Source organism: Symphalangus syndactylus, chromosome 17 (genome assembly GCF_028878055.3).
Source record: "Symphalangus syndactylus isolate Jambi chromosome 17, NHGRI_mSymSyn1-v2.1_pri, whole genome shotgun sequence".
Classification (NCBI taxonomy): domain Eukaryota; kingdom Metazoa; phylum Chordata; class Mammalia; order Primates; family Hylobatidae; genus Symphalangus; species Symphalangus syndactylus.
This window is the reverse complement of record NC_072439.2, coordinates 96,489,471-96,515,669: the sequence shown is the minus strand read 5'-3', so window position 1 is coordinate 96,515,669 and position 26,199 is coordinate 96,489,471. Positions and strand designations below refer to the sequence as shown.

The following is a 26,199-nucleotide window of genomic DNA, read 5'->3' as shown; positions in this document are numbered from 1 at the left end:
CTCCTGAATGATCACTGGATCAAGGAAGAACTTAAGGAGGATATTCAAATTTTCTTGAAACGAATGTTAAGACACAACATACCAAAACCTATGGAATATAGCAAAAGCAGTGTTAAGAGAGAAGTTTATAGCAAAAAACTCCTACATCAAAAAAGTAGAAAGATTTCAAATAAATAATCTAACAATGTACCCCAAAGAACTAGAAAAGCAAGAACAACCCAAACCCAAAATTAGTAGAAGAAAAAAAATAAAGATCAGAGAAAATCTAAATTAAATAGAGACTAATAAAATAATACAAAGGATCAATAAAACAAAAAAAATGCTTCTTTAAAAAAATAAACAAAATTGATGAACTGCTAGCTAGATTAACCAAGAAAAAAAGAAAGAAGGCCTAAATAAATAAAATCACAAATGAAAATGGAGCCATTGCAACAGATACCATTAAAATGCAAAAGATCATCAGAAACTATCATGAACAACTATACACCGACAAACTAGAAAACCTAGGAGAAATTTATAAATTTCTGGACACATACAACCCAACAAGATTGAATCAGAAAGGAACAGAAAATCTGAACAGACCAATAACAAGGAATGAGATTGAATCAGTAATGAAAAATGTCCGAAAAATAATAGCCCAGGATCAGATGGCTTCACTGCTGAATTCTACCAAACTTACAAAGAAGAATTAATACCAATTTTTCTCAAATTATTCCCAAAAAATTGAAAAGGAGAGATTCCTCCTTAACTCATGCTACAAGGCCAGCATTACCCTGATACTAAAACCAGGAAAGGATGCAACACGAAAAGGGAACTACAAGCCAATATCCCTGATGAACATAATGCAAAAATCCTCAGGAAAATATTAGCAAACTGAATCTAACAGCACATCAAAAGATAATACACTATGATCAAGTAGGATTTCTCCCAGGGGTGGAAGTATGGTTCAACATTCACAAATCAATAAATGTGATACATCACATCAACAGAATGAGGAACAAAAACCATATGATCATCTCAACAGATGCAGAGAAAACATTGGATAAAATCCAACATCACTTCATGAAAAAAACTCTCAACAAAGTAGGCATAGAAGGAACATAACTCAACATAATAAAGGCCATATATGACAAACCCACAGCTAACATCATGCTGAATGGGGAGAACATAAAAGCCTTTCCTCTAAGAACTGGAACAAGACAAGGATGCCCACGTTCACCATGCCTATTCAACATAGTACTGAAAGTCCTAGCCAAAGAAGTCAGTCAAGAGAAAGAAAGAAAATGCATCTAAACCGAAAATGAGAAAGTCAAATTGTCCCTCTTTGCAAATGACATTATCTTTTATCTAGAAAAACCTAAAAACTCCACCAAAACACCCTTAGATCTGATGAATAAATTCAGTAAAGCTGCAAGATACAAAATCAACATACAAAACTCAATAGCATTTCCATATACCAATAATAAACTGCTGACACGAAATCAAGATGGCAATCCCATTTACAATAGCTACCAAAAAAATAGCTACAAAAAAATAGACCAGTGTGGGGCGGGCATGGTGGCTTATGCATGTAATCCTGGCACTTTGGGAGGCCAAGGCAGGTGGATCACTTGAACCTAGGAGCTCAAGACCAGCCTGGGCAACATAACAAGACCTAATCTCTACAAAAAATTTAAAATATTAGCTGGATGTGGTGGCAGGCACCTGTAGTCCCAGCTACTCGGGAGGCTGAGGGGGGATGATCCCTTGAGCCCAGGAGGCAGAGGTGGCAGTGAACTGAGATCATGCCACTGCACTCCAGCCTGGGTGACAGAGCAAGACTCCACCTCAATAAACAAACAAACAAACAAATATAGCTAGGAATAAATTTACCAAGGAAGTGAAAGACTTCTACAAGAAAACCTACAAAACACTGAAGAAAGAAATTGAAGAGGACACAAACACATGGAAAGACATCCCGTGCTCATGGACCAGAAAAATTAATATCGTTAAAATGATCATACTACCCGGCCAGGCGTGGTGGCTTATGCCTGTAATCCCAGCACTTTGGGAGGCCGAAGGGGGTGGATCATGAGGTCAGGAGATAGAGACCATCCTGGCTAACATGGTGAAACCCCGTCTCTACTAAAAATACAAAAAATTAGCCGGGTGTGCTGGTGGGCACCTGTAGTCCCAGCTACTCGGGAGGCTGAGGCAGGAGAATGGCGTGAACCTGGGAGGCAGAGGTTGCAGTAAGCCGAGATCATGCCACTGCACTCCAGCCAGGAGGACAGAGTGAGACTCCATCTCAAAAAATAAATAAATAATTTTTTAAAAAATGACCATACTACCCAAAGCAATCTACAGATTCAATGCAATCCCTACCAAAATACAATGTCATTTTTCACAGAAATAGACAAAACAATCTTAAAATTCATATGGAATTAAATAAAAAAGCCCGAATAGCAAAAATAATCCTGAGCAAAAAGAACAAAGCTGGGGCCGGGCATGGTGACCCATGCCTGTAATCCCAGCATTTTGAGAGACCAAGGTGGGCAGATCACTCGAGGTCAGGAATTCGAGACCAGCCTGGCCAACCCTGTGAAACTCTCTCTCTACTAAAAATACAAAAATTAGCTGGGCATGGTGGTGTGTGCCAGCTACTCAGGAGGTTGAGGCACAAGAATTGCTTGAACCTAGGAAGCAGAGGTTGCAGTGAGCCAAGATCGTGCCACTGAACTCTAGTCTGGGCGACAGAGTGAGACTGTCTCAAAAAAAGAACAAAGCTGGAGGCATCACGCTATCTGGCTTCAAAATATATTACAAGGCTATAGTAACTAAATCAGCATAGTATTGATATAAAAACAGACATATGGGCCAATGGAACAGAATAGAGAACCCAGAAATAGATTCACATATTTACAGCCAACTGATTTTTGACAAAGGCACCAAAAACGTACACTTGGGAAAGGGTACCCTCTTTAATAAGTGGTGCTGGGAAAATTGGATATCCATATGCAGAAGATTAAAACTGGGCCTCTATTTCTTACCATATACAGAAATCAACTCAAGATGGATTAAAGACTTAAATGTAAGACCTGAAATCATAAAAGTCATGAAGAAAACATAGGGGAAACACTTCAGGACATTGATCTAGGCAAAGATTTTATGGCTAAGACCTCAAAAGCACAGGCGACAAAAACCAAAATAGACAAATGGGACTACGTTAAACTAAAAAGCTTCCACACAGCAATGGCAACAGAATGAAGAGATAATCTGTTGAATGGGAGAAAATATTTGCAAACTATTCATCTGACAAGGGACTAAAATTCAGAATATACAAGGAACTGAAGCAACTCAACAGTAAAACAAACAAATAATCCCATTAGAAAGTGGGCATGTGATCTGAACAGACATTTCTCAAAAGAAGACATACAAATGGCCAACAGGTATATGAAAAAATGCTCAGCACCACTAATCATTAGAGAAATGCAAATCAAAACCACAATGAGACATCATCTCATCCCAGTTAGAATGGCTATTACTATAAATATAAGAAGTAACAGATACTGGCAAGGATGTGGAGAAAAGGGAACTCATACACTGTGGGTGGGAATGTAAATTAGTACAGCCACTATGGAAAACAATATGGAGATTTCTCAAAAACTAAAAATAGAACTACCATACAATACAGAAATCACACTACTAGGTGTTTATCCAAAGGAAATGAAATCAGTATATGAAAGGCTTACCCGCACCTTATGTTTATCGCATCACTACTCACAATGGCAAATACGTGAAATCAACCAAAATGTCCATCAAATGGATGACAGGATAGAGAAAATGTGGTATACATAAATATACACTGTGGAATCCTATTAGGCCATAAAAAAAGGATGGAATTCTGTCATTTGCAGCAGCATGGATGGAACTGATGGTCATTATGTTAAGTGAAATGAGCCAGGCACAAAAAGACAAATATCATATGTTCTTACTCACATGTAGGAGCTAAAAAGGTTGATCTCATGAAGATAAGACAGTAGAATGATAGATCCCAGAGGCTGGGAAAGGTATGTGCATTGGGGAGGGTGGGAATGAAGAAAGGTTGGCTAATGGATATAAGTATAGGGTAAGATAGAAGGGATAAATTCCACTCTTCAGTAGCAGAGTAGGGTGACTATAGTTAGCAACAATGTATTGTATATTTCAAAATAGCTGGAAGAGAGGATTTGAAATGTTCCAACACATAGAAATGATAAATACTTGAGGTGATGGAGATATCCTAAATACCCTGACTTGACCATTACACATAGTATGCATGTAACAAAATTGCCTGTATACCCCACAAATAGATACAAATACCATGCATCAACTTCAATTTTTTTAATTAAAGAAAAAAAAAGAAGTGCGAGGAAGATGTAATAGCTAATTTTATGTGTCAATTTGGCTGGGCCATAGTGCCCAGATATTTGGTCAAATATTATTCTGGGTGTTTCTGTGAAGGTGTTTTTGTGATGAGATGAACATTTAAATCAGTGGACCTTGAGTAAATTACCCTCCATAACAGGGGTGGGCCTCATCTAATCAGTTGGAGGTTTGCATAGAACAAAAACTAACCTCCCTTGAGCAAGAAGGAATTCTACCAGCAGACTGTCTTTGGACTCAGACTCTTTCCTGGATCTCCAGCCTGCCAGCCTACCCCACCTTTCTCTCTCTCTCAGATGTATATATACACACGCTGCTGGTTCTGTTTCTCTAGAGAACCCTGGCTAATATCCCTTCCACCTACAGGAGGGAAAGGCCTTAGAATCATAAAAGTGCCACTGGCTTTGTCAAGGCTACCAGAAGATTCTGAGTTCAGCCTTATCTATCCAACAACTTTCAGACTGCTCCCCACAGGGACCATGAGATGGGACAAAAACCCTCTCTGGATTCCAGGAAACTCCTGTGCTAAAGGAGCCTCCTTCCCATGGGTAAATGTCGCAGGTGGGAGTCAGAAGAGGCCTGCAATGAGGGAAGAGAGCCGTCCGGAGCACCTACTTTGATAACTAACAATGACTGTTGGGCATTGTTCTATGTGCTTTCCTTACATGATGTGTTTAATCATCAAACTCTAGGAAGTAGCTACTATTAATATCCACATTTCACAGCTGAGGACCCTGAGGCCCCAGGAGCTTAAGTCACTCCTTAACCTGGAGCCTACACGATGCTATTCTGCCTGCTGTGCACTGGAAGTTCTACATAGTAGGTCTCTTGCTGGTGACAACCTGTGAGCTAGATGGCACTATCTATGTTGTTCAGATGAAGAAATAAGACACAGAGACATTAAGTAGTTTCATAAGGTCACACAGCTCATGGTGGCAGAGTCAAGATTCAATTCCGAGTCCTCTGACCACCGCCCAAGCTCTCTCTAGCCAGTTGCGCTGTTTCCCACATGTATTTGTTGCACAGGGAAGACAGTTGCTGTGGGGATCTCAGCTATCCCTGCTACTTACAAGCCTACTGGCCCTTCGGGTGACATTTCATGAAAATTGTTGTCATTAATCGCCATCATCTCAATGATAAGTATACCTGTGTGTGCGGGTTGCCAAGGACTTCCACATACTTCTCTGTCTTGGTCCCCAAGGTGAGCCAGGGCAATTCATAATATCCTTTATTCCACAGGGGCTGGTGGAGGCCAAGCATGAAGGATGGGTGCTAACATTTACTAAGTCCATGCTGTATTTCAAGGGCTTGGGGTTATGATTTAATTCTCTCCACAGTCCTGTGAGATGACATTGCTGCCTCCATTTTACAGGTGAGGAAACAGCACAGAGAATATCCAGTGCCAGGTGAGATCACAGAAAACATAGATTTTCCTAGAGGGTTGTTCAAATTCTTTGCACTGTCCCACTCCCTGTCACTCCTGGTATCTCCCATCCACTTCACCTTCCCTTCCTTTTAAGGAAGTGCCCTGAAGTCTCCCCTTTCAAATTCCAATTCCTAATTTTGGTTATCTCAATTCATTCTTGAGAAGAAAACGTTCAGAATGAATTAATCCTCAGGAAGAGCAGAGAGACTGCTAGCCTCTCCCTGGGGCTTTGCAGAGAGGAGGTGCTTTCAACCTGAAGCGCCTCCAATTTTGGAATCGGGGCCATGGGACTGTGCAACCTGGAGCTGTGACCAGGGCAGCATCTCTGTGCCACTCCTCCTCACCCTCACCCCATCCCCACCTCCCATCTTAACATCCTTTGAGACCCCCAAGCCATAACCCAGAGGTCAATCATCACCCCTCCCTCTCCATTCCCACAGGTCCAATCCAGGACCAGTTCTGGCAGAGTATACCTGTCAGACTCTTCCAGAAGCTTCAGCCCTGCCCCAGGGCCACCATGCCTCCCTAGGATTGCCCCACAACCTTCCCAAGGCCACCTCATACTGTTTACACCTCGCAAGCACCTACTCCCTCTGCCCTCTTGCTTGCAGTACTGGTCACTCTCCGACCCTGCCCAAGCCCTCAGACTCCCACCCTCTCTACTGCCACCCCTCTGCCTGGCCTTTCACCTTGGAATTAATTCAGTGTCAATCTCCTCCACTAGACTGGAGCCTTCATAAGAGCAGGAGACACAGCTGTCTTATTTACCATTATATCCCCAGGGCCTAGCACAGTGCCTGGCATATAGAAAGGGCTTAATAAACATTTGTTGGGTAGACGAATGAATGACTGAATAACTGAATGAATGAGTTAGCAGTATTATGGCACAGTCTTTTAACGTCTTGTACTTTTTGCCCCCTGCTTCTTCTTTTTTTTTTTTTTTTTGAGATGGAGTCTTGCTCTGTCGCCAGGCTAGAGTGCAATGGTGCCATCTCGGCTCACTGCAACCTCCGTCTCCCGGGTTCAAGTGATTCTCCTGCCTCAGCCTTCTGAGTAGCTGGGACTACAGGCATGCACTACCATGCCCAGCTAATTTTTGTATTTTTAGTAGAGAGGGGGTTTCACCATGCTGGCCAGGCTGGTCTCGATCTCTTGACCTTGTGATCCGCCCACCTCGGCCTCCCAAAGTGTTAGGATTACAGGCGTGAGCCATCGCGCCTGGCCTTGCCCCCTGCTTCTTTAACCCCAGTGAGCTTCTCCAGGACCTTCAAGGATCGAGGCAGGGGCTGGCTGTGTGGCTTGGCCTGCTCTCCGCCATGGGCCAGGTTCACCCAACTGTCACTCCATCAGTTTCCCTATCTAACCCTCAGAATGCCCCATCAGCCTTCTACTCTCTTCCTTCCCTCTGCTCTCTGGTGGGGAGAAACAGTTGAATACATCCCCCTTCCTTGAATACAACTCTCCCCACCCGACCCCTTCCTCAGCACTGAGCCTCACCTCACACCCACATCTGCATGGCCCTGCCCAAATTTCCTGGGACCACACTGGATTCTATTTACTCTTCCTGCCTCGGGTCTGACCCTCACTGAGGCAGCTATGAGCTGTAATCTAAGGGATTAAGCATGTGGCTGAGAACTTCGGTGGTCAGTGCCCTTGATCTATGTCTCCCTAATGGGCTGCTTCCCCAGAATGGCAGGTAATAAAAGTGCTTTTCATTGTTGTTCTCCAACACTTGGTATTTCCTCAGTTCTGTGCTACAGAGTCCAATTGCAATTGATTAAAACTTTAGACACACATAGCAAGGTAATGTTCATGTTTGTGGGAAGACTAAAGTGCTGAGATCGATATTGTTGTTCTAGGACCTAATCTCTGGACCTGCGTGCGTGTCCAGCCCATGGCTCTGTGGGACAGTCAGCACCCTGGTCACAGGCCCTCCTGGAGACATGCAGCTCACAAATCTGAGTCTTGGGCTAAGGCCAGGATTATGTGTCCTATTTTCTGACAAAGACATAGGCATGGTCACAGGCAGCAGAGTTTTGCAACCCTTAAACAACACAAAAAACTTCTGCAATTTTCCTCCAGAGGAAAGGGAAACCTAAGAACACAAACAGTTGCTTCTCAAAACAGCCCTTAGTTATCTCAGTGAATTGGAAGTCATTGGTGTCAACACCATAAAAAACAGACACTGAGTGCTCTTGGCAAATACTGCCCCCAAAAGATTCTCTCTAGGGGAATTTATGGAGCAAAGAAGGAACACCAATGTGTTAGGTTTTGCATACTTTTGACTTGTTCTAATTTTTACAATAAGAAGCGTGTTTTGTTTGTATAATTAAAAACAAGTCATTTCCCTCCAAATGCTTTCTCCTTGAGGCATAGAATCGATGAACTGCAGGATCTCAAGGAGCCATAGAGCCCTCGGAGATCATCTAGCCCAACTCTCTCTTTGACAGAGGAGGAACCTGGGCTCACAAAAAAAGAAAAAAAAAAAGGGACTTGCCCAAGATCACACCGGTCAAAGTCACACACCAGACAGAGGACTTTGGAATCCATTTTCCAGACACATTCATTTATGAAACTAATTGTTCCACAGCTAGTCCAATTGGAGCATGGGCTGCTACAGAAAGTGTGGCTAAAATTTCCCCAAGAAAAAAGGAAGAGGCAATTAGTGGTGTGCTAATAACCTGAGTTTGACTACCCTGAGCAGGGGCTTGCTAAAGCTCAATAACTGAGTGGGAAAATGCTGAGCCCCCTGGGATGAAAAAGCAATCTCTGCCTATGTGTCTACTGATATTCCTATATTCCATCATCTGTGTATTGGGAGAGAGAAAAAAAAAAGCATTTGAGTAAAAGAAACGGTATCACATGAATGAGGGCGGGGAAGGGTGGGAAGGGTGGGAAGGGTGGTGGGTGGGCAGGTCAGGCAATTCTACGGCTTCTCCTTTCTCCAGCTCCAGAGAGAAAAGTCCAAGTTGCAAGAAGACAAGAGAGCATGAAAGGAGATAGGTCCCCGGAGGCCCCTTGGAAACTGTGGATGGAAGACACAAAGCAACGCAAAGGGATGGAGCGTGATGCTCCCCTGCAAGGCAGAGTAAATGAGGGAGACGAGGGAGCCCTCTGCGGAGGTAAAGCACACACATAATCGCTCACGAGAAAGGCTGCGTGAGCTCCATGAAGCCTGGACAACATCCCACTATTTTTTCCTATTGTTTGCTGGTGTCTAATGCTGGCTCCCCAAAAATCACCAAAGCAACCTGTTGATAAGAAACAACTGTATTTATTCTTACTTCAGCAAGGGAGAGTGCTACTTCCACTGAGTCTTAGGCATGTCCAGGAAGGAGTCAGACAAAGTCAAGGAATGTACTGTATCGGGATTTTGAAGTCTGCTTGAAGGTGAGTCTTTAAATTGGGTGAGTTCCGGGTTAGCTTATCTGGGATTTCCTTGGGTTCCCCTTCCTGGTCCAAGATGGCACCCATGGCTGCAGGTGACACTCCCTCCTACAAATGCACTCAGATATAGGAAAAAGCAAGTATTTGGTATTTTTTTTTTTTTTTTTTTATGAATGAAGGAAACATTCCCAGATGTCCTCCCAGGCTCCCCTTTCCATGTCATTGGCTAGTGTGAAGTCATATTCCCACACCTCAGCCAATCACTCCAAAATGAAAGGAACTCACATAATTGGCCTAAACTCCTGAGGTAGATTCCAACTCTGATTCCATTTCTAAATTTCTAAGGTTCTTTCCAGTTTGAGAATCCTAATTTTTGTAAGTAGCCACTCCTTTTTTAAAAAGCTGCTTTTCTGACTTATTTATAGCCCAATTTTCCTATCCCACTCCCTGCCTTTAAGGCTGCAGTTGGCCCCTGGTGACACGTTTACCATGTGAACACTGCGAACACAGTCCTGATGAGCTGGGTACAGGCCCAGACAGTAAGGGCAGGCAGCTAATTGTAGTTTTACCCTCTCTCTCAGCTTCCCTACAAAAAAGAAATAAAAGGATGCTGGGAAGCAAAGTCTGAGCTGAGAAAATGTTGACTGCAGAGAGTATACTGTTTTGGATTCTCTATGGACCCCAGATCAGCATATACTGATGGGCTGATCTCTCCAATCTGTCTAGGACTTCTGCAATAACCCGAAATAACCAGAGTTATCCTAAACTAACCCAAGTCAGCAGCCTAAAGCCAAATCTGCCTTAGTGACCAGGCCCTGGATGCCAGCACTTAGAGAAAGGGCAGTCTGGGCCTTTGGCTTTCACTGTAAGGCAGAGCCCTGCCTCCCAGTAAGACCCACACAGTGAGGATTCTTACAACATAGGAGAGCACAGGTCAGATTCCGGGCAAGCAAACAATCAAAGGCAAATGTCCACCATGTGGTTTCAGAGGCTCTAGCTCTCCCCTCCCAGCCACCACCCTTCACCCTCTGCCCACTCACTCCCAGCACCAGTCCCTGTGTTCTCAGACTGCGAAATGTATCCACATGACACACTAGCAACCCACTTTCATCAAGCAGCAAGCACGGAAGGAGGAAGGCAGAACTCTTGGTTGGCCATAATTTCTCATCCACAGAATGAAGAGGAAGAATGGGGCATCTGAGCACACTACATGACAAATGTGGAAGCTGGAAAACCAGCGTGGCTGGCTGCACGGAGGGGGCGTGAGGACTGGCATCAAGTAGATTTGCCCTGTTGCCAATGGCATACTGCCAAGGGGTGTTGGGTTGGAGGGCATCCATCCTGCACCCAGTCACTGAAGCCCTGAATGTTCCAGACCCAATCTAGGGGCAAGGGAGGTGACAGAGAAGACAAACACTGTGATCTGCTCTCAGACACGTCGCTGGAACCCTGCTGGGGAGGTAAAGCACATGCAGTCACTCGTGAGAGAGGCTGCACGGGCTCCATGAAGGCTGGACAACATCCCACTGAATCATTACTGGTTCTCCAGCCCCTAAAATAAAATTTAATCTTCATTGATTTCTTACTAGGAGCCCAGCTCCATGCTATTTTCTACATGTGTGATTTCATTTAACCTAACTGTGTGAGTCAAGTTCTCCAGAAAAACAGAACCAATAGGGGATATATAAAAAGAGATTTGGTATAAGGAATTGACTTATACAATTATGGAGACTGGCAAGTCCAAAATCTGCCGAGCTGATGTTCCAGTCCAAGTCAGAAGGATGACAGCTGCCATAGAACCAGGAAGTTCTGATAAAGGCCACCAAACAGGAAGAATTCTCTCTTACTAGGGGGAGGGTCAGACTATTGTTCCACACAGGCCTTCAACTTATTGGATAAAGCCCACTCACCTTATTATTAATTTTGGATGAGACTAACATTAAATGTTACAAAAATACCCACAATAATATATGACCCCATACCTGGGCACCCCATGACCCAGGAAAGTTGACACATAAAATTAACCTTCAAACTTACAAGTCTCCTAGTATTATTTAGAGGTGAGTTTATTGAGACTCAGCATGAAATGAAGACCCAGGATTTGGAACAAGAGACTCTGATTCCAGAACTTGAAGCCTTAACCATTATACTATACTACCTCTAGCTCCAGGCATACGGCAGATGCTCAGTATGTATTTTGTTGAATAAATGAATGAAGTACTAACGAACGATGTAAGCAAAGCCCTGTGGTTGAGGTGACTAATGGAAGCTTTCATGAATTTTACTAGGTTGCTGTTTCTAGAGTGGACAGGGAGGTTGGGAGAAGGAGATGCGTGGAGACAGAGGCTAAAGTGGCCCCATGGTCCCCACCTCTTGGTGCCCATGCCCTGATGTAATCTCCACCCTTTGAGTATCAGCAGGAATTGTGACTTGATGCTAAGCAATAAAGTATAACAAAGGTGACAGGTATTGCTTCTGTGATTACATAATGTGAGCTTGTGAAGTCCATCTTACTAGAAGAGCCTCTCTCTCACCGGCTTTGAAGAAGCAAGCATTCATGTTGAGGAGGCTCATGTGGCAAGGAACTCATGGCAACTGCCCACAACCAGCTAGAAACTGAGGGCAGCCTCCAGCCAACAGCCAACAACAAACTGGGGGCCTTGGTCCGACCACTTGCAAGGTCCTGAATCTTATCAACATACGGGATCCTTCTCTAGCTGAAGCTTGGATTGAGACCACAGTCCTGGCTGACATCTTCATTGCAGCCTTTCAGAAGACCCAGCTAAGTCACACCTGAATTCTTGACCCACAGAAATTATGAGATAATAAATGTGTATGTTTAAAGGTGCTAAGTGTATGGTAATACTGTTACTCAGTAATGACAGCACAGCCTCATTGGCAGAGAAAACCGCAGAAGCCTAGAGCTGGAGTTGGAAAGGTATAAAGAAAATCAGTTCATGCTTGTTCCATGTGGCTGAAGTCGCAGGAGGTGGAGTTTGGAAAAGTGCATTGGTGCCAGACTGTGGTGGCTTTTGAAGACAGAATGAGTTGTCTGGGCTCTGTCCTGTGGGAAAGGAGTTTCTGGTGATGGCTGATCCCAAGAGTGCTCCATGTGGGAAGTGGGGAGGTCCCTTTGAGCAGCCCTCAAATCACACGTTGGTGAATGTCTACCTGCAAGTCTGGTCCAGGTCTCTGGGGCTTCCAAATGAAGCTCTGGCCAAGATCCTGGGATAGAAAACCCCAAGTCCCACTTTGTGACTTTTTGAGTCAAGTCAGCTTGTGGCTGGGTGCAGGTCAGAACCTAGAGCCCCTGGAGAACAAGGACACCTCTGAGTTATGTTGACTCCCTCAACCTCCCCCTGTCCTCTGTGCACTCAGCTCAGGACCAGACCCACAGTCAGTGCCCAAAAGGACTCCTGGAACCGTCGGGGCAGCAAAGTGGCTCAACCTCGACCTGCAGTAACATCAGCTCACTCCACAGCCAGTGGAGAAACAGCCACGGCACTTTAAAAATCACCGTAGGGGATACAAGTGTATGGTAAATAACTCATGGGGTTTAAAACTCAAGAGTTTGTAGATGGATTAAAACCAAAAAAAAGATCTTATCAACTGAAAAGGATATTTAGTGAAGCCCCTTAGTGGGGTCTCTTTCCCATTGTAATACATTAGTTGAATGATTCAAAATCCCCTACCTTGATGAGGGCCCCAAGAGGCAGAAGGTCAAGTGCATCTGCCTGGCATTGAGACATCACGGGGGAGCTTCAGCTCCTGGGAGAAGGAAGCTGCTCAGAGGTGAAGTGGGGTCCCAAAAAGAAAGAGCTGCCACGTGCCTCGTATTTGGCCAAATGACTATTTGGAGAATGGTCAGGAGTGTGGTTCATTGGTTCCTGATGGTCCTGGACCATAGATCTAGAGGAAAGTTCTGGTGTGGAAGAGAGACCAGGCCAGGATAGAGAGAAAGGTTATGGGAGACGGTGCAGCAGCTTGGGAACCACAACCCCACGGACATTTAAAACAGGAAGTCCTCCAAGACCAGAAATCACCAGAGAGTCCAGCCAATGTTCAGAGGAATAAAACACCCAATGGTAAACCAAGGCCACATTCCAACCATTCCAGTCACTGCCCCAGGTTCCAGAAAGAACAACTTTAAAGGGCATCCCAGAGGGAAGAAGTTCATTCAGCCTACAGATACCTCCAGACCACTTTGGCACCAGGCTGGGCATAGGCCATGTCGTGGGGTAAGATAAGGCTCCTGTCCTCCTGGAGCTCCAAGGTCAGTGGGCAGACAGCAGGAAGACAGTGACAGCTCTAACAGGAATCTGTCCAGTGTGCTCAGAGCACAGAGGAGGGAGGAGAGAAGCTGCCCGAGCAGAAGCAATTAGAACAGGGCCAAGTGCCACCAAGCAGACAAGGGTGGGGAGGACAACCCAGGCCAGGCAGCTACATAAGCCAAGTGGACCAAGACAGAATGCCATGGAAAGTGCACAGTGGAGATGAGGCTGGAAGCATGGCTTGGGGCCAGACTGAATCCTAAATCATATTTCTGAACAAGTCAGCTGAGGAAGATCTCTGGCTCCTTCCTGAGTTGTCATCTACTCTGAGAGAAGAGTTTGGAATAGAGGCACAAATGTCCAAGAAATAGCTCTTGACTTCCCCAGGTACACGTTCCTTTTGGGCTCCCTCCATTAAGTTCTGGCACTATCTTCTTCATTGGGTCTCCCCTTGAATGTCGATTTCCTGCTGAAAGAGAAGCATTGGAGACCTCTGACGGGGAGTGGACCCTGTTGTCTTACCCTTGTCACTCAAGGATATTCTACTTCCTAAGACAATGAGGGTTCCTAAAACCCTTATTCTGGTGTTCCCTGCCCTCCACATGCTGGCCCCAGCTTCCTGTCCAGGGCGGTCTCCACTCCACCACTTCCCTCCCTGTGGGGATCTTCTGCTCCAGAGCCTCCAAATCACTACAGCTCCGTCCACGCCTCCCCAGCTCCTGCTCACAGTCCTTTTCCCTGCCCCAATTCCACACCCCTAAACACCTAAATGTCTATCTGTGTTAGTCAGGGTTCTCCACAGCAACAGAACCAGTAGGATGTGTGTATGCACATATATCTATACAGAGAAAGAGAGAGAGAGAGAGAGAGAGATTTATTTTGAAGAATTGGCTCATGTGATTTTGGGGACTGGCAAGTCCAAAACCTACAGGGAAGGACAGTAGGCTGAAGACCTAGGAAAGAGTTGGTGTTGCAGTTTGAGTCCAAAGGTAATCTAGAGGCAAAATTCCTTTTTTGTCAAGGAATATCAGACATTTCCCTTAAGGCCCTCAACTGTCTGGATGAGGCTCATCCACATTATGGAGGATTATCTTTACTCAAAGTCTGCTGATTTAATGTTTGACCGAATAACTAGACACCATAACCTAGCCAACTGACACACGAAATTAGCCATCATACTATCCTCCAGGACTCAGCTCAAATTTAACCTCCTCCTCCAATTCATTCCCACTTTCAACTGAAAATGCTTGTCCCCTCCTAAACTGCCATAGTCCTGCATCCAGCTCTTCTCTTGGGACATTTAGAATTTGCTTCCCTATAGTACAATGATTTATATCTTTGTATTTGTTTTCCTACAAGACTGTGGGCACTTGAGTCAATCAAATCCTATTGCACCACTTAATAAATAGCTATATGACCTTGGGGGGGGGCGGGGGGGTGTTACTTAAACTCACTAAGTCTTGGTTTCTGCAAAACATGGAGATGATATAATACTCACCTTAAAGAATCCTTGAGATTTTCATGAGATAATGGATGCAAATTACTTAGCACAGCACCTGGTACATATTGAGTAATCCATTCACTTATTCATTTGTTGAGCACATATTACACGTCAGAAGTGAATGTGACAGACCAAGCCACTGCCCTGATGGGCAGAATTATATACAAGGTAAATAAATGAATTTTTTAAATCTAACATAAGATACTGACAAGTACTTTGAAAAAAATAAACTAGAGGCTGGGCGTGGTGGCTATGCCTGTAACCCCAGCACTTTGGGAGGCTGATTACAGGAAGGCGTGACTTTCCAAGTGCCCAAGCCAAGGCAACATTTGTGGAGCACACAGAGAAGGACCCCTTAGAGCAGGAGCTCTGTTTCACTCTTCCTAAACCGGATGTTTCTGTTTACTAAACAGTCTTCAGCTGCTCATTGTGCACAGAACAAAGTAGTCCGTGAAGGTCTTTTCAGGACACAGGTGGCCATGCAAATGGAGTAATGGAGCACAGACAAAGGTGTGGGAGGGTTGAGGAATGTTGAAGAATCCCAGACTGGCAGCACTGGGGACGTAAATGGGCAGTGAAACTTCCTCTCTAATAAAAACACAAAAATTAGCTAGGCGTGGTGGTGGGTGCCTGTGGTCCCAGTTACTCAGGAGGCTGAAGTGGAAGAATCGCTTGAACCCGGGAGGCAGAGGTTGCAGTGAGCCGAGATCATGCCACTGCGCTCTAGCCTGGGCAACAGAGCAAAACTCCATCTCAAAAGAAAAGAAAAGAAAAGAAAAGAAGAAATTAGGATAAAGGATAGAGGTTTGAGGAGTAAGGAGGACAGATCTAGTTTAGCAAAGACCTGAATTAAGAGAAGGAGCCAGCCATGCAAGACCTGGGGGAAGAACATTTCTGGGAGGACCAGCAGGAATCAGTCTGAGTTAATTCTACTTGTAATCCAGGGGTCAGGTCCTTCCTTTCCTCTGCCCCACAGACTGTGTCTTCTGCGCTAGGGGAAACTGAGGAGATAAACCTTATCTTCAATCTACTCAGGACTTTACCTTCAGATAGATGATCCTTGGCACCCAGGAACCCATGGTAATGGAGGCCACTGGCCATCACTGATCAGGGAGACTTCCCTTATCTGTTCCAAATGCTGCCTCACCTGCTTCACTGCCTCATCTTCTCTAGTCTCCACTGAAGGTTTAAGTATTTCTGTACTCAAGGGTCATTGTCACTGTCATGTGCCACACAGAGTCAAAGAAAGGAGTGAGAGTTCTCAGGAGAGGGTACCCCCAGGCTTTTGGAAACTAGAGATCCAAATTTCCCACACTTATCTCCCTTCTTCCCTAGCTCTCTGCTTTCTTTCTCCCTTCCCGCAGCCCTCTCCCTGCAGTGTTTCTCAACCAGGCATGGTATTGTCCTTCCAGCCCATCCTAGGAGTGCTTGGAAGGGGAGGAGGCCATTTCTAATGGTCACAATGACGGGGAGACTCTACTGGCCTTTAGTGGACTGAGATCAGGAACACAATCCACCCTAGAATGTACAAGATGGTCCCACATAATAAAGAATTGTCCTGCCCAAAAGGTGAATGCAGACATGAACCTCTCAACATCCCTTCAAATGTTACCAAATCCCCTTCTTCCCTACCTGGATTCTGTCCTTTATCTCTTCAGGAAAAAATCAAGTATCAGTCTCCCAAGTCCCACAATGTGTCCACAATGTGGACAGCCTCACATGTGCAGTGTCAGTGCCTTCCATCCCCAAGTGGCTCTAACTGCTCCACCAAGAGAGGAAGAGCAACTCTGAGTACCCGCAGCTCCCTCAAAGGCAGGGGTCGGCTCTGATCCTGTGTCTGGGCCAGTGGAGAAAAATGGTGGAAAGGGGTTCCAAGCTGGGCTGTGTGTGGTTGATTCTCCCCTGAAGTAGCTAGAATCAAACACTTCTCACCACTGAGGAGATACACGTCCTTCCAAGGGCTACCCTTCTAGATGAGAAACATATATTACCCCTACTGACCCTTCCTCGTTCCAGCTCTGACTTCCATTACAAATTTCCCATATGAACTTGACACAGAGGTCCAAATTCGTCTCCATCAAAGGTAATAGCCATGGTGGTGGAAGAGTCAGATTCTCAGTTTGCCTTGCCATTTATCATCATCATCATCATCACCACTACCACCACCACCATTAATTATTACTATTATTAACCATATGAGGCCTTGCACAGAGGCAGACACTGGTGGGAGTTCTGTCACTGGAGGGTCCTAACTGCATGGGTGATTGTGTGGAAAAGATGGGTCAAGGCTGTGGTCCTTTGAACAAATGTCCCGGAGCCAAACTGACTTCCTGATTTGCTTAATGCGCTGCCTAATGCTTGACTAAAAGTGCTTGAGAAAAATCCTGTCAAGGAGAGGAAGGGTGCCAGGGGCACTGGAAAGGCTCATTTTTTATTCTTTAACTTAGGGGAGTTGGCAGGAAAGGGGGTGATGACTACTCCCTGCAGAAAGCAAAGATCCAGATGGCTCCTGAGAGCCAGCCGGAAACAGTTGTTCCTTGGCAGCCTCGTTCTCCAGCATGACTTTCCAAATGCCCAAGCCAAGGCAGCATTTGTGGGGTGCCCAGAGCAGGACCCATTAGAGCAGGAGCTCTGTTTCACTGTTCTTAAACTGGATGTTTCTATTTACTGGAGAGTCTTCAGCTGCTCATTGTGCACAGAACAAAGTAGTCAGTGAGGGTCTTTTCGGGACACAGGTGGCCATGCAAATGGGGTAATGGAGCACAGACAAAGGTGTGGGAGTGTTGAGGAATGTTGAAGAACCCCAGAACTGGCAGCACCAGGGACCTGAATGGACATGGAAAGGAGTGACTGCTGGCACCCTGAAAGTGAGCTGTGGACAGAGCCATTGACAGAGGCTGTGGCCAAACCATAGTCCAGCAGGATAAGAATCAGGGAAACAAATGCCTCAGTCTCAATATCTTCTTGCTGGCCAAAGGCAAAGAGCATGGGAACTCACTGATGCAGCCTGTACAGGACAGCCTCCTGGCTACAGAGCAAGAAGCATGGGTTCTTTTACAAACCACTCCAAAATGTAGTGCCTTAAGACAATAACCATTGATTTAGCCCTTGGTTTTTCAGTCTAGCAATTCAGCAATTAAAGCTGGGCTCAGTTGGACAGTTCTTCTCGTCTGCTGTAGGCTGATCTTGGCTATCCCAGCTGGGCTCACTCATGTGTCTGCAGTTGATTGGCAAGTTATCTAGGGCCAGTCACTTTAGAATGGCTTTATTGGAGATGGTTAGAAAGACAGGGGCCTCTCTTGACATGGATCTCTCACTCTCCAGGGTGCTAGCCTGGACTTGTTTACAAAGCAGTCAAACAGTTTCAAGAATAGCAAGCAGGCAAGCCCCAAAGTACAATCACTTTTCATACTTCTGCTTACATCACATTTGCTTCTGTCCATTTGGATGAAATAAGTCACATGGTCATCACCAAATCGAGGGTTAGAAAAATAGATTCTGGCTGGACATGGTGGCTCACGCCTGTAATCCCAGCACTTTGGGAAGCTGAGATGGGGCGATCACCTGAGGTCAGGAGTTCAAGACCAGCCTGGCCAACATGGTGAAACCCCGTCTCTACTACAAACACAAAAAGTAGCTGGGCCTGGTGGCGGGTGCCTGTGATCCCAGCTATTCAGGAGGCTAAGGCAGGAGAATTGCTTGAACCCAGGAGGCAGAGGTTGTAGTGAGCTGAGATCACACCAGTGCACTCCAGCCTGGGCAACAGAGAATGACTCCATCTCAAATAAAAAAAAACAAAAAAGAAAGAAAAAAAAAAGAAAAAGAAAAATAGATTCTACCACTTGAGAGGAGGGGAATAATATGTGGCTAGTGGCTAGTTTTCAACCTATAGTCTGTGCTCCAGCCACAATTGCTCACATTCCTCCCACATGCAAAATATGTTCCACCATATCCCAGGACCTCTAAACCTGGATCCCTTGAATCTGGGATTATACCTATGGTAGTTGGTTTTTGCTGCATAATAAACCACCCCAATATTTAGAATGTTAACACAACAACCATTTTTTAGCTCACAATTCTGCAGGTTGGCAATTTGGGCTGAGCTCAGCTGAGCAGTTCTGCGGCTCTGGGCCAGGCCCCACTGACCTCTGCTAGCACTCACTCAGGCATCTATGGTCGGCTGAGTGCCAGATGGGGAGCTTCAGTGCTTCTCCTTCCACATAGCCTCTTAGCCTTCAGCATGCTCATTCATGTGGCAGCGGGATTCCAGGAGCAGCAAGAGAGGACAAACCCAGCGTGCAATCATTTTTCAAGTCTCTGTTTACGCAGAGACAACTGCTGACATTCCATTGACCAAGCAAGTTACGTGTCGGAGCTCAGAATCAGAGTGGGAGGGCAGTCAAAGTTACAGCACAAGGGGGCATGGATCCAGGAGGGGAATAATTAAGGATGGGTTTGCAATCAGTCTACCACCGTGGGGTGGAGACTAGATCCAGTGACACAGAGAATAGGCATCTCCCAGATCTAAATTCCATAACATGACATTCAAGTCTTTCATAATGGGAACCACCTGTCTCCCCAGTGTCAACTCTCTCTAACCCCAACCACACCCTGTGTACTGTGCATCTGCCAAACTGACCTCTTCACAGTTTCATGCATCTGCCTTGCCTTTTTCATCTTCCTGCTCACTGTTCTCTAGATTATTCCACATCTTTGCCTGACCAAATCGTCTACATCCTACTTGATCCAATTCAAAGCCATCTTCTCCCAGGCATCTTTTCTAACATCCCATTCCCATCCCCTTCCCTCTCTCCCAACACCACCGAGCTGGACGGGACTCTGAATTCCCACCTACAATTTCTAGAGCCCCCTCTGTACCTCTTTTCAGGCACCTAGCATTGTGCACTTATCTGCAGGTGGATGTTCTCTCCTTTCTTGGACTGTGAGCCCTCATAGGGCTGGGTTCTTGTGTGACTCATCCTTTATCCCTCCTCTGCCCTACTGCCCAGCACACACTAAATGTCCTATTGACCTGAGGAGGTCAGTACTGGCAAGCCAAAGACTGCAGAGCAGACGATGCGACAGAGCCAAGGAATGCCCTTCAGAGACGACCCAGCCAGGAACTCCAAGAAGTGACTGGCAGGAAGTGTCAGAGAAGAGCATGGAAGAGCAGGATTTGGGAGACGAGAAAGAGCAGGGCTTCAGGCTTGCCGCAAGATAACCCGGGCCCTGAAGTCAGAGTCACGGGGAGACTGACCTCCACTCCATCTGAGGAAGAACTTCCTAGGACAAATGCCCAGATTTAGAATGGGCTGGCAAGAAAAAGGGTGAGCCATCCCTCTACTGGCAGTGCATAAGCATTCCGGTTAACTTCTGAGAGTGTTTTTGTGGGGGCCTTATTCTATTTGCATTTAAGGTGTGCACATTAATAATTCTTTCATTAGACTCATGTTGCACCTTGGCATGCAGAGTGTGCAGTCATGGGCTCATAAATGAAGGGGTTTAATGAGCCGGCAGCTCTCCCTGCAAGGCAAGCCTGCGCGGAGCTTGGCAGCAGGCCCGTTTCTCGGAGTCGGCTGGGCACAGCACATCATGTACTTCGGGCAAACTGGCTTTGGTTTCATCGGGGGTGGTAAGTGTGGGAGGGGGAAGTAGATGTATGGGGTAGGTGTTACTCTGAAAGAATTCTAAAATGTGAGAGAGTGCCATTCCAGTGAATTTCCTACCACACACCTGAACACCCTTGAGGGATGGGACATCCCTGTTCCTGTCAGAAATCAGGCTAAGCCCAGCGGTGCCTCTCACCGAGGGTAGGTGGAAGATGTAACAAGACAGCCCTTCCCTAACACAGATGCTCTTTGACCAGCCCAACTTGCTTGTGTTCTAAGTGGTGGAACAGTGCCCCAGAGAGGGGATGTGGCCTCCCTAAATGCTAAGATGAGCCAGGACTCCTGCTCCTGGACCCAAGTGCCAGGACTGAAAGAATAGAGGGGACTCACACAGGTGGAAGGTGGCCTTAGGGCAGGCAGTGAGCCAAGAACCCCTCCCCGGGAGCTGGACCTAGAGTGATTCTTCAGTCCCTCCCGGTAATGTCCCTGGGAATAAAACTCCCCATCTCCCGACACCCTTCTCCATATGTCCAAACCCTGCACATCCCACAAGGCTCACCTCAGATGTCAGCTCCTCCTTTCATTTTCCCATCAAACACCCCAACTCTAACCAGACGTGAGCTCTCTGGCCTCTTGGGTACTCTGCACTTCTTCGTGGCTCAGGTCAGACTGCATCTGGAATTACAGTTAGATGTGCATATACCTTCTTGATGACCCCTGACCATGAATTCCTTGGGCTCATCTTGCTCCTTCTGTCGACTCCCTCGCTCAATGCCCAGCCTAGGACCTGACTCAGATGCATTCAACAAACACAGGCTGGATTGCTGACATCCCTTTGCTTTTGGCCCACTAGCATTACAAGACCACATTGCTTACTGTTAGCCAGCACCAGGGCCTTCCCCACAAAGCAGACATACCTCCCTGTCTCCTTTCCACTCCTTTTGGATGAACAAGAACAGCCTCTTGGGCCTCCTTATTGCAAGCTTCCTGGACACCCACCACTGTCTTAGATAATTACCAGGGCTGAGGGGCATTCTCCAAAGCCCAGGAGGCCCTCAGCAGATAGGGTGGTGTTTGATGCACAGCTTTCCCTCCTGCGACGCCCTGGTGAACAGCTCTAATGCCACCAGCAACTGCCATCTGACTCCCTAGCACTGGCTGGAAGTCTTTTCCTATTTGCCCCCAGGAATGCCAAACTCAGTGAGCTGAGCTCTTCTTAGAGCTGTCTGACTCCTTTGCATCAAACATCCCTCCTGAGATTGTAAGAACTAGAATGACTAGCTCCAGCCACTCACCTTCTTCTGCCTATGAGGAAGAATCCAATGAATGCCAAAATAGCCTATACTGTTCCAAAAGTCTGGCCTTTTCCAAAAACCCTAGCTCTTTCCACACAGAAGCTCAACAAGCTCCAGGAGAAATTCAATGCTCTCCTCAAAAGCAGACACCAACTTGGTGGACCATAGGTGCATACTGCAGAATCCCTAACAAGTAAGTGATTCAGAATGGAGGGGCTGAAAGAGAAGCATATAGCTCCAAGAGCCTGAGCCAGAGAAGCTGATGCTTGCAGACCTTGGAAGAAAGTTTTCACCACCCTCATCAGTCCCATGCTTTCCCATTGTCTACAAAAAAGGTAGATTATTTTGTTCAGGATTCAGATACTTCACATCATGACTCTTATCATTCTAGTCTCATCTCCTTCTAAACTTCCAAGCCACTACACTAGCCCCCTTGGAGCATTCATGCCTTTCAAATACACCCAACCCATTCCATTTACATGTTTTGTTCCAGCTACTGAAACATCTTTTATCTTAGGTTGGACTCTCAGACCCTTAGACAAGGATTCAAGTGCAAGTATATTTGGGACAGAAAAAACCAGCAGGATAGTGGGGAACAAAAAGAAGTCAATAAACGGTACTTTTTTCAGCAGGTTCCCATTGTAGCAACTAACAGTTGATCCTACCTGGGAGACAGTGTAGAGCTCACTTCAGAATTGTCCTCAGCCAAGAGTCGAGAGAGGAAGTTGGGGGTATTTGTCCACCACTTCCATCAGTCACAGCTGTGGGTTTCTGCTGGGCGGGAGGGTCATGGACTCTTCGGCATGTAAGTTCAGCTTGCACCAGTGAAAAGCCAAGGGGACGCGGGCAGTGGGCCAAGGGGGCTGCTCCCCCTTTATGTCCCTCCTCCTTTCCCCACCACCACTTTTTAGTTTACCCAAAAGACCCACTCATCAGGGTTCAATGCCATCTCCTCTCAAAAGCTTTTCTAACCTTTCATCAGAACCAATGACTCTTTCCTTTGGTTTCCACAGACAATCAGAGACCAACTGTGAGAAAAATCCTTTAGGTTTTGCCCTTCACTCTGCTTAAGAGTGAAAGTCTTAATTGACAACTAGGCAGAATGGTGTTGGCTCGGCCGGGTGCAGTGGCTCATGCCTGTAATCCCAGCACTTTGGGAGGCCGAGGCAGGCAGATCACGAGGTCAGGAGGTCACAAGGTCAGGTGGATCACAAGGTCAGGAGATCGAGACCATCTTGGCCAACATGATGAAACCCTGTCTCTACTAATAATACAAAACATTAGCTGGGCATGGTGGCACGCGCCTGTAGTCCCAGCTACTCGGGAGGCTGAGGCAGGAGAATGGTGTGAACCCGGGAGGCAGAGGTTGCAGTGAACCAAGATTGCACCACTTCACTCCAGCCTGGGCAACAGAGTAAGACTCTGTCTCAAAAGAAAAAAAAAAAAAAAGAAAGAATGGTTTTGGCGCTCGTTCTCATTCCTTGATTTATTTCCTTTCTGCTTTGCATGAGGTGGTGTCTGTGACCTGTGTACTCATAGCAAGTCTTTGAACCCATCAACATTAGAAATTAGAAAATATCTCTCAAAAAGTAGCATTGGTTCTGTTGCCTAAATGTGTTCTTACTGCAAAAATAAAAATGTAAATGATGTCATTTGAAGCAGTGCATGGTTATTGCTCTTATAATACAATAGTAAGTCTTATTTGCATAAAGAGAGAGATTATATCTACGGTCATATAAAAGTAAGAATGAACACCTGAATCCAAACTGCTCCTTCAAGTTACCTGGAACTGTGATATTTGCATACACCGAACCATCTACTCTTGTTCTGAAGAGGAGAGAATGAAAACTAAAGGAAACAAAGAATCAAAGAAGCCCCGAACCCACGGTGAGTGGAACCCTGAAGTGACGGGAGGACAGACTGGTATGTGGCAACCTTACTCTGTTCCTTCAAAGCAGCTACTGAATGTTGCAGTGAGCCCGCGAAGAGGACGGTCCTGCCTGCAGTCCTGCAGAGGGAACAGCTGTGCTTAATAAGTTAAAAAGCTGGGGCTTCTACCAAGCCACAAAAGAAGCCGGAGACAGTGTGTGTAGATCTGCAAGCAAATAGACGCGTGTCTAACCCTGGGCTGCCGCGCTTCCCCTGCTTAGAAATCAATCATCTACAAGGGGTGGGGCCTGAGGAGCGCGGGCTTCCCCTGCTTAGAAATCAATCATCCACAAGGGGTGGGGCCTGAGGAGCGCGGCTCTCACTTGTTACTTTAGAAATCAATCATCTACAAGGGGTGGGGCCTGAGGAGCGCGGGCTTCCCCTGCTTAGAAATCAATCATCCACAAGGGGTGGGGCCTGAGGAGCGCGGCTCTCACTTGTTACTTTAGAAATCAATCATCTACAAGGGGTGGGGCCTGAGGAGCGCGGGCTTCCCCTACTTAGAAATCAATCATCCACAGGGGGTGGGGCCTGAGGAGCGCGGCTCTCACTTGTTACTGGCTTTTTACCCAGCAGGTGGGAGTCCAGAAGGCTGACTTGGTCTCTAAAATGAAGCAGAACCTGTGACGACCACAGCCACCCAACAGCAAAAGACGCGGCAGAGCCTGGGTGAGCACAGGACTGAGAATTCATGGAGAAAGTTCTTGAGTTTAAGGGAGAGGTTAGACCATTTAATTGGCCAAAAAGGCCCAACTCTAAGAGCCGACCTGCAAGAAGCCAGCCTGGCAGCTTCTCCCACCACCACTCCCAGCTGCAGGGGCTGCCTGCTGTCCTTACCTCCCAGACAAGGGGGATCATGTCCTCCTTGGGGTCACCGCGGGCCAGTGCACACTTCTGTGGCCTGTTTTGCTCGCTACACTTACCTACTGTGACACCACTATTGCTGACACAGCCACCTCCGTGCGGGGGGTCCCTGGGGCAGACACCTTGCTATCTTCATCTTAGGATACCCAGTTCCTAACACAGTGCCTGCTGCAAATTATCAGTAATAACAGTAAGTCTTTGTCACGTAACGAGTTACCTTTCAGTCTCTTTGCAGTCTCTTTCCTCCCAATGCCCCTTGGCTGCTCTCGAAGCCCTGACCCCTGACCTCCTGCCCCTTCTGTCTCCAGGGCCATTAACTCCCCTGCTGGTCCCTATCCATGGAGCGCTCCATTGACAGATGAGTTTGGTTCTGGACCTAAGAAGGACAGTTACAGACACAGATATGTTTTAAGGTGAGGAGTGGGTATCGGATACCTGAAAGAGACAAAGCCTACCCAAACCAACCTTATCTTCCTACCAATCTACCCACTAAGAGAGAGAAACTAGAATATTTTTGCCGGAGAATTAAAATAGAGACTCACATCTACCCTCCTTCCTTCACTCAAAAGCCCTGCCCATCCCTCAGCACACATCTCAAAGAGGACCTGCCCCATGAAGCATTCCTGATCCCCAGCCAGGTGTGATGGTCGGTCCTGCAAGGCCCCCACAAGGTACCTTTTCTATGGCACTCACAATGTACTGCCTTCTACTGGATTATCAATGACCAGACTACAGGTCCTGGTGGGCAGGGGCTGGGTCTGATTCACTGTGGTCCCACCTCACCCCAGCTCTACTCCCACCCCAGGCCCTGACCAAGACGGGAGGAAGCTGACTAAATTGGGTTGCATAGGCTAAAAGGAAGGATAGCCAAGAGCATAATGTGGCTCAGAAGAATTTCAGTTTCACTTTCCCAGAAGTTAAACTTCCCACTCATCAAGGTTCAATGCCTTCTCCTCCGAAAAGCTTTTCTAACCTTTCGTCAGAACCCATGACTCTTTCCTTTGGTTTCCGCAATCAGAGTACAACTGTTGGAAAAACCGTTTAGGTTTTGCCCTTCACTCCGCTTAAGAGCGAAAGTCTTCATTGATAACTGGGCAGAATGGTGTTGGCTCTGAGCCAGCCTCTGAGCTCTGAGGCTGAGGGAGCTATCTAAATATTGGAGAGTAAAAACGTCAACATTTAGAAAATGTATACAACACAGTGAACCAGTATTTTTCAAATGATCAACGTCTAATGTTAGGCAATCATGTGCAAGCCAAAGACACGTTCAAAGTACAGGAGAAATGGATGGATTTTAATGTGAGATAGTACAAGAAGTTTATTGATATAGTTTCAGATTTCATATTGTAATAAACCTTTAAGAAACTATCACTTCTTGAGTTTGGGTATAGAATCCAAAAAAAAAAAAAAACCACCCGGCCCGGGGAGGTGGCTTACGCCTGTAATCCCAGCACTTTGGGAGACTGAGGCAAGTGGATCACTTGAGGTCAGGAGTTTGAGACCATCCTGGCCA

General features: G+C 46.2%; 2 long non-coding RNA genes across 5 annotated transcripts in view; one reads left to right on the top strand and one right to left on the bottom strand.

Moving 5' to 3' along the window:
- Positions 1-24,058, bottom strand: part of LOC134733187 (uncharacterized) — a 31,264-nt gene extending 7,206 nt beyond the window's left edge. For 2 of the 4 annotated variants that reach the window (XR_010116706.1, XR_010116705.1), the window contains exons 1-3: positions 23,834-24,009; positions 22,559-23,720; positions 21,158-21,273 (exon numbers count right to left, since the gene is read on the bottom strand). This is a non-coding gene — a long non-coding RNA (uncharacterized lncRNA). Of the gene's footprint in view, positions 1-21,157; positions 21,274-22,558; positions 23,721-23,833 lie in introns of all 4 variants that reach the window. The other 2 variants (XR_010116707.1, XR_010116708.1) reach the window with 2 other exon arrangements.
- Positions 24,059-24,371: 313 nt separating this feature from the next.
- LOC134733193 (uncharacterized) lies at positions 24,372-25,793 on the top strand. Its single transcript, XR_010116719.1, has 3 exons — positions 24,372-24,876; positions 24,995-25,099; positions 25,256-25,793. It is a non-coding gene; the product is annotated as an uncharacterized lncRNA (long non-coding RNA).
- The last annotated feature ends 406 nt before the right edge of the window (positions 25,794-26,199 follow it).